Here is an 8,995-nt window from a genome sequence, read left to right as displayed (position 1 = left end):
AAGGGAACAGGGAAGACGAGAGGGGAGAGGAGCCTCTGGGGCAGACAGCACCTCCCTTCACTTCTCCAGCCTTGGGGAAAGGAGGGCTGGGGTCCCCGGGGAATCACTGGTGAGAGGGGGAGGTTGGCATCTCAGTGCCCGTTTGGAGCTCCCTTTAGCCAGAGGCTCCCGGACCAGCCGGGGATTCCTGAAGCGGAGGTGTGGTGAGAACTACTGAGTCGGGAGGGAAGGCCTGAGACTCCGCTGTGAGGCTCCTGTCCCTAAGGTGAATCCCACAGGCCGGACAGTTGGCCCAGCGTGTGAATAGGACCAGTGGCTTCAGGCTTTTGGGACCCTGAAGTGTGGGGGAACGAAACTCAGAATGGTCCAATGCCTCTGGCCGCACATTGCTAAAATAGACACGTCTGCAGGCAAACCAGCCACAGCATCTGTGAAATTACACGCAGGGCTTCAGGACCGACGCCTGAGATTTTTCAAGACAGAAACAGCAAAGCATTAGACCAAGGCCTGGTGCCCAGGGGAGCCCTGAGCCAGCCTTCCATGCATGGGTGCTGCACCCACCTGGCTAGATAGCTGCAGTCGAGCGGCCGTGGGACTCCTCGGCCCAGGCTAGACAGGAGTCCAGTGCTTCTTCCTCTCACCTACCCAGCACCAGAGGAACCCCAGGTAGAGGAGGGCCCCCACTCACCTTCTCTTCCCTAACTAGAGCTTCTGCAGCTTGACTGAGCTGGGGGAAGGGAGAAACCCTTGGGATCAGGGGAGAGACTGACTTCAATGGGTAGCATCCAGCGGGAGAAGATTCTACCCGCCTGGGTGGAGATGGCCTTGAATCCAACCTGGTCAGGAGCGGGGCAGCCCTTTCCAGTGGGAAAGGGGTCTCTGACCAGCATGGCACAGGGAAGTGCCTGGAGAGATTAAGTCGTGCTGATCCCCAAAGCCAGTCACAGCCACCTGCAGTTGTGAATTTGGTCGTTTGCTGACTGCTGCGGGGCCTGTCTGTGCCATCCCTGTGTGCCCCCCAACACACACACACCAAGCCCGACCTCGCGTATGTGCTGCATGAATGTTGAGCAGCAAGGCCCCTCTCCCTACTAGAGGCTGCTTCTGCACCCTGGGCCCAACCTCAGCCCACCCAAAGCAGCTCTTGAAGTCTCCCCTCCTTGCTGACTCCTTCTACACAGAGGGCCATTAGGCTGCCATCTCTCACCACACCTGCTGGCCTAGGGCCACCATCCTCAGCGGGTCTGGGCATTCCTCCCCCTCTGAGTTTGGGTTAGGGAAAGAGAAGCAACATCTGTTTGTTTTAAAGAAACAGGATCTGTGGTGCTGCCCAGGCTGAAGCTCAGCCTCCTGGGTCTACAGCAGGTGCACCCCCTGCTCCTGGCTCAAGAAGCATCATGTCGGGAGGGGCCCATGTGCTCTCAGCACCTCACAGCACTTATAGTTAAGGCAGCTCGGAGAAGCGGAGTGGGGCTCCCCATCTCCTGAAAGTCCCGTGTTCTTCTCTCTTCGCTCCTTTTTTTTCTTGTTGCGGGAGGGAGGGTGCAGGAGGGACACAGAGGGCCCTGGAAGAACTTCTTTTCCTCCCCGCTTGCCACCTGCCCTCCAGGTGCCGGGTCTCCTGCCTGGCAGCAGTCAGTCCGTCTGCCACGTGCAGGCCCTCTCGGTACCCCAGGGTGTCCTCAGAGGGCCTATGGGTTTCCCTAGTCCCACTCAGAAACAGGCAGAAACAAAGTCTTGGCCCCAACCCTCCCATTTCAAGAAGAGGGAGGGAGGGAAGAACCCTGGGCCTTCCCGATTTTCACCTCTGGAAAGACCAGCAGGAGATTCCTGTGGGCTCAGGTGGGTGAGCCCCGGCAGCTTCAGAGGGGAGGTCCAGGCCCTTGCCACCCTTGGCAGAAATGACTATAGCATCTCTACAGGAATCCTTCTGGGAAAGAAAGGCCCCTGCCTGCCGCCCCTCTTAGGACCTGACCTCCTGGGCTCTTCTAGTGGCCAACAGAGAAGTGGGACCAAAACCCACCCAAGAACCGCCGTGGTGGCCTTGGGGGCAGTGTCCCTAATCAGGACAGTGGTACCTGTAGCTCTGCCAGCTCTGCGACCACCACAGGGACCTGCTACACTCAGAAGTGGCCATGTGTTGGCCTCTGAGCATTGAAGGGTGAGGAGAGGCTGTCGTGAGTCTTCTTGGGAGGAGAGGCCACTCAGGCTGAGACTCAGAGCCGGGGTCCAGGGCTGACTCGCCCGTGTGAGCTTGACAGATTGGAGTTATGCAGTTACAAGTTGAGGAGCACCAAGGACTGCCAGTGGCACCAGAGGCATGGGACAGAACCCCCCACGGAGCCCCGGGGAGAGCAAGGCCCTACTGACTCCTTGATTTCAGCTTTCTGACCTCCAGAACTCAGAGCAAATTTCCTGTTGTCTTAAGCCCCACAGCTTGGGTTAACTTGTGACAGCAGCCCTAGCAAACTAATGGACTTCTCCTCCCCTGACCTCCTGCTGTCTCCTGGGAATGGGATAATAACGTCCACCCTGGGAGGCTAAAGGAGTCAGCAGCGCTCTGGGTCACTTTGTAAGTGTGTGGGATGGCGAGGACACTGTTGCCCTGCCTGAGCTTGGGGAGGGCACTGGGCTTGAACTTGGAAGGCATCATGGGACATGGGGGAGCCCAGAAAATGAGAGTAGGGACATGAAGGGGCCCCGGGGGGGAGGCTCCCTGGGGTGTGTGCTGAACAGGGCCGCCTTGCTCAGTTTCCGCTTTGCTTCCCCGCCCTGCACTTGGCTGCATTTAAAAGGATACTGGAGAGACAAGGGCGCTGCCTGGGAGCGGAGCGGGGCTGTCCCCAGCAGGCTCCGCGGGCCTCTGACAGCGGGGTGGTCCTGGAATCTGCACGCAGGGCTCCTGTGGCCAAGGGGGCCCCTGCTTCTTCCCTCCCTTCTCACTAATGTTCTGGGCAGCGGCCACATGTCACATGTCATGGACGCATCTAGACCACCACCCATGCCACCAAAGACCCCTGTTGAACCTTGGGATTGAAAGAATGCAAACCACTTCAGAGTTCTGCCAGTTTCCTTTTCTTCTCCCCCAAGTCTTCCTCCTCTTCCTGGTTTTTGTCTTTTCTTCCCTTCTTTTTTTTTTTTTTTCCTTTGTGGTCTTTTTCTTTCCCTTTTATCAGTCTGGCTATTCCTTTGAAATTTGCTAATTTAACAACTTTCATTTCTGTTACAGTATTTACAAGTATCTTCTCCTACATCGTAGATTCTCCTTGATCACTAGCTTGTTAACATTACATGGCTTTTTAGAAAACACAAGCTCCGTGAAGGACAGCCCTTCCCTGGAGCCACACGGCTCACTTTAGGCTGCCTTCCATGCATTTTCTTTTGTTAAATAAGCTAAAATTAGATTTAATAAGTTTGATTAAAGTTTTCATGAAGACTCCTACTTATCGAAATAATTCTGTCCCTGCGTCTCTAAACTTCTGTCTGTATTAATGCAAAAAGATTTTTGTCAGTGGTGGTTATTCATTAATAACAATTTAATATTGAGACTATTAAACTGCAATTGAAATTTATTTACTTTGTTTTGGGTTTTGCTTTCCTGTATTGCTTTAATTCTCTAAAATTATTAGTTAACTTTTATACAAATATAAAAAAACATCAAGAGTATTAAAAAAAAAGCAGTGCAGGCATCAAATGGAAACCTTATCAACAGTATAGTTTATTTATGCAATATGTCACCTAAAAGTGTCTACTAATGTCAAACACTGGTCAAATAAAAGCAATTTCATGAAGTTCCAGGTATTACCATGTATTTAATCTTCACTATAACTGTTTAAGTTGGCATCATCAGACCCATTTTACAGACGACGCCACTGAGGCTCTGAGAAGTCAAATTGACCATGGCCAACACCACATTGCTGGAAACTGGAAAAGAGATTAAACTCGGTCCCACCTGCTGTTAAAGGTCACACCCCTGACCATCAGCCCTGCCTCCTGAGTCCATTATGCAGGGGAGGGGTAAGGTGGGAGCTCCTGACTACAAAACCTGCAGCAATTTGCTGAGGTATTGACAAACAGTTGAAGGCTGTGGAAGGTTCTGGAAATTAGAGGGTTGGGTCTCCCTGAAAGAGACCTTGTTGTGAGGCAGGTCGGGGATGGGGTTATGGTAGGAGGGAGGGAGAGCAGCTTTAATGACAGCTAAGGGTGGGTGGGGGTCTGCACAGAGCAAACAAAGAAGATGATGGGAGACCAGAGTCCTGGAGGGGAAGGAGAAACTGGGGCCCTGGGTCCACAAACATCTCCCCAATGTCCCTTCTGCATCTCACACCCCAGGCAGGTTGGACACCTCAGACAGAGCTCAGGGGTCTGGGAGCCTTCCTGGGGGTGCTCTAGCCCCTCTCCCCTTCTGTGTAGGAGGCGCTGGGCCTCCATCACAGGCCCCTCAAAAAGGCCTTACCTACCAGCTGGAATATCCATTCCTTGCTCAGAGACCCCCTTGCTGAAGGTCCGGTAGAGGCCTGTCCTCTGGTCCAGGAAAGGGACCAGAGGGAGGCCATGGAGGGTGCAGGGCGGGCACACAAAGCCAATAAATCCCCCGAGGCAATTACAGCAGTGAGCGAGGCATAAACAGGGCACTCTGCCTGCCGCAGCCAACCCTCCCCTGTGCGCGTGCGTACACACACACACACACACACACACACACACACAACACACACAGAAGCCGGTCCATTTGCAGGGTAATGGCTTTGCAACGGCAGGAATTATCTGCAGCATTAGAGGTAGCCTAGCTGGGTGGGACAAGCTGGGGGCCAGAGCCTAAGGCTGGGTCTGGGGGATCCCAAAGGAGGAGACAGGTGCCCCCAGGCTAGAACCTGGGTCCCTGGGAACCCCGAAGCAGTGGAGAGCAGGTATGTGGGCTGCAAAGGACTTGATGAGGACCAGGCAGGTGGGCAGCCCCTCCCTCAGCAGCCCACAGCCCCTTCCCTTTCTGCTTCCAAGACCTGAACCCGGACAGACAACCGGGAGCACTGACTGGGAACCTGAAGAGGCCCTGGGCTCCTGCCTGTCCTCAGGGTCAGGTCCGACACCCAGCCTCAGGCTGCTGTACTGGGCAGCCTAAAGCAAGGGGCAGAGGGTGATAAGGGGACACACACACAGGAGCCCCAGAAAAAGGGCTTGCACTCTGGGTGTGGTGATGGGGGGGTTGCATTAGTTGATCAGTTCCCTCCGTGACTGCCATGGAATCAGGCCTGGGCTGCCTGGCAGTGCTGGAGGCGGGGTGCACAGGAGGAAGCACAAGTCCGCCCGGAGCAGGAAGCTGAAAAATGCTCCCACCTGAATCCTCAGGAAAGACCTCTGAGCGCCTGCCTTAGGCTTGGACAGAGGGGGCTCATCTCCTCACACCTCCTCTAGGAAGGGCCGGCAAACCCCAGTAAAGAAAGTGGGACAAGCTGCACCTTCCAGGCCTCTTGGGACCCCAGGATTCACCTAGATGTGGGGGTGTGGCTGGTCTCCAGGGTCCCGCGTGTCCTGGCCGGGCCTGGCATCTGCTGTGGGGGTGCCGGCTGGAGAATCATGCCTGTCAGCCTGACAATAAAACCAGGCTCTGTGACTCCGGCAGCAACAGAGCATCCTGCCCACCTGCGGGCACACCCAGATTGCATTTGCTGAAATAAATTGCTGGAGAAAATAAATCCTGCGCACATGATTAATGGGAGGCAGGGAGGCGGGCAGCCGCCACAAGGAGCCGCTGGGGACGGAGTGACAGTCGGGCATAGAGCCAGCAGAGATGTCAGGCCTCCAGGAAGGGGGTCTGGCAAATGCAAGACCACCAGACCCACCATGGCTTTGCACTGCCACTGTGCAGGGGGCCCGGCTCTGGTCCTCAGGGCCCCGTGGACTTGGGTCAGTCCCAGCTGGCTCCCTGTCCTTGCAGGTGGTACAGAGGGGGCTTATCCTCAGCTTGAAGCTCTCACCTGGGCCTGGGGTCCCCCATGAACCACAGTAGGACAGAAGTAAAGGCAGGACCTCAAGAAAAGGGATAGGGGCAGGGGCAAAAGAGTTGCCCTCTGGCCAGCTGTGAACCCTTGAGCAAATCCCCTCCTACGTCTGAGTCTCAGTCTCCTCATCTGTTCAGTGGAGCTAACACCAGTACCTCCCATGCAGGGCTGCTGAGAGGCTCAGCTGTGCACCTCCCCCACCAACACACACACCATGCGAAGCACCTACTAAGGTGCCCAGCACCCAGGGGGCTGAGCGAGACCATAAAGGGATAATTCAGTCTATGGGGATTCAGTCCCTGCTGAGTTGGACTGGGGTTCAACCCCTGCCCTCATGGAGCTCATAGGCTGGTGGTAAGCAATCCCTGAAAAGATAAATCACTTCAGATGGGTGAGTGCTGTGAAGAAGCGTTTGTGTGTGTGTGTGTGTGTGTGTGTGTGTGTGTGTGTTGCAGTGCAGGGAATCCAACCCTGGGCCTTGTGATAAGAGCTCTGCCCCTGAGCTACACTATTTTTCTTTTCTTTAAAAGACTACACAGGAAATGCCCACCTCCAGGTACTCGGGATGGGATGGGAGTGTCAGAATTTTTATTTTGAATTGCTTTGACTTTTGAATCATATGGTATAACACACACACACACACACACACACACACACACACACACTTTCCGGACTTTGCACACACACACACACACACCCCTTCCTGGACTTTGTTTCTTCCTGAAGGGCAGAGGACTCCCAGATGGACAACCACAGCCCACACTGAAGGAACCAGAGGGAGCGGGTCACGAGTGAGCGTGCGCACTCCAGCCCTGCCCTCAGGCCGGGTGGCCCGACATAAGCTTGAAGGCTGGATGAGTCTGAACAAGCCAGGCGTGGGGACATTTAATCAAGGAAACTTCTGGTAGGGGTCGAGGCTCGGAGGAGAGGTCCGCAGCAGGTGTGGCCCGAGCGGCACTGAGCGCAAGCGGAGGCCGAGGACTCTGTGGGCGGGAACCGAGGGAGAGGCCGAAGGCACTGACCAGGAAGGCAGCGGGAGTGGCACCTAGGAGCCAGACGCCGGTGGGACACTTGCCCCACAGTGTGGCAGGGGTCGGCCAGAGGAGGCAGAGGTCTGAGGCCAGGGCAGGAAGTGCTGGGCACTCAGGAGGGAGAAAAGCTCACCCGGCGGGGAAGCGCTGCCCTGCGTCGCCCCACTGGCTTGGCGCAGCGACCAAGGAAGCCCCTCCTGCGGACGCCAGCCGGGCGGGTGCTGCGGCCTGTGGCGCCTCCTGGTGTCGCTGCGTGAGAGACGCAGGCCTTGAAGGGTCGGGTAGCCGGGCGAAGTGCGGACCCAGTTCCCGGGCCCAGGAGGGCCGAGGGCTAACGCAGAGCAACGGATCACGGCTGGGCAATTCAGGGGGCGATCTTGGGCCGCTGAAGAGAGAGCTCAGTGACGGTGGCCAGTCCAGTAACCCCTTGGGCTGCGGAAGCCGGCTTCAGAAGCGCGGCTCTCCATGACAAGCGCCCAAGCCCCCGCCCGCAGGCTTATCCAGCAGAAGGGCACAGCTGGTCCACCTTGGAATTTTCTGGGGTTCAGAGAGACGACCCCCACGATATTTCCACGCCACGCCACGATATTTCCACACCACGCCACGATATTTCCACTGTGCACCCTCTTAACCTAAAGCTGGCGCTCCTTGTATCCAATCACCCCCTCCCCCATCAAGCCACATCTCTGGGCCACTTTGCCTGCCCGTGCAACCGAGTGGGCCAAGAGCAGGACCAGCTGCATAGTTTTCAGGGTCCCTTGGTCAACAATTCTTAGGACTTGCAAGGACTGAGGATGTAGCTCACCGCTGGAGCATTTGCCTGGCATTTGTGAGACCCTGAGTTCAATTCCTGGCAACACACATGGACACATCCACACACAGAATTTCAAGACAGTGTCGGCAGAAAACTAAACCAAGGAGACGCTGTCTGAGGGCAGCATCTGCCAAGCTGAGTGGGATAGGGGTCGGGTTGCTGGGCAGCTGGTGCTGGGAGGAGGGAGCTCACCACTGAGCCTCACAGGAGACCCACTCGGCAGATGAGGATTCTGAGGCAGGAGAGATCGATGGCTCATTAGGTGAGTCAGGATCCCAGCTCTGAGCATTCACAAACCCCTCTGGGGAAGAAAGAGGAAGGAAGAAACTGACTCTAGCTGTGAGATTTTTGTTTTTTTGTACCAGGGATTGAACCCAGGGGTGCTTAACCACTGAGCCACATCCCCAGTCCCTCTTTTATATTTTCTTTAGAGACAGGGTCTTGTTGAGTGGCTTAGGGCTCACTAAGTTGCTGAGGCTGGCTTTGAATTCACCATCCTCCTGCCTCAGCGTCCTGAGCCGTGTGCCCTGGTCCAGCTGTCATCTTGCTTATACAAACAGGCCTGTTGTGACTGGGGAAATAAAAGTAATAGTAACCTTTTGAAGTTCATGGACCAGGCATAGGAAGGGACCCATTCAGAAGCTTCATGCCCTGGGGGCCATCATTGCCCTACTCTATAGATGGGGGACTGAGTGAGGCACAGCGGGTCACGCGGTGGAGCTAGCATTTGAACCCAGGCGGGGAAGGTCTTCTCAGGGTGCCAGGCGAGTCTGGAAGGTAGTGGGAGGACTGGCAGCCCCTGGGTGTCTGTTTTGATCTCTGCTGGTCCCTGGTCTTTAGGCAGCATTGTTGCCAGACCTTGCCCGGGGCCTGCTGTGTCTCCTTCAGAGGCACCTGACCCAGTCAGCCCTGCGTCAGAGTACTACAGAGGCTTAGGGCTGGGACTTGCCCTCTGTACTGCCCCTGCCCTACAACCCCATGGGGGCCAGGATCCACTCTCCTGCAAGGAGCAGGCTGCCTGGGAATAGGAGCCGTCCATGTGGCTGGAGGCCAGGCCCATCAGTCCAAGCTGCTCCCAGCAGGACTGTCCTGTGTCCCAGTGCCCTCCCAGTCCAGGAGGAGGGATGTGAAAGGGCCAGCCATGAAGCCCT

The sequence above is a fragment of the Sciurus carolinensis genome, chromosome 3 (genome assembly GCF_902686445.1).
Source record: "Sciurus carolinensis chromosome 3, mSciCar1.2, whole genome shotgun sequence".
Classification (NCBI taxonomy): domain Eukaryota; kingdom Metazoa; phylum Chordata; class Mammalia; order Rodentia; family Sciuridae; genus Sciurus; species Sciurus carolinensis.
Note: the sequence above shows the minus strand (reverse complement) of the source record.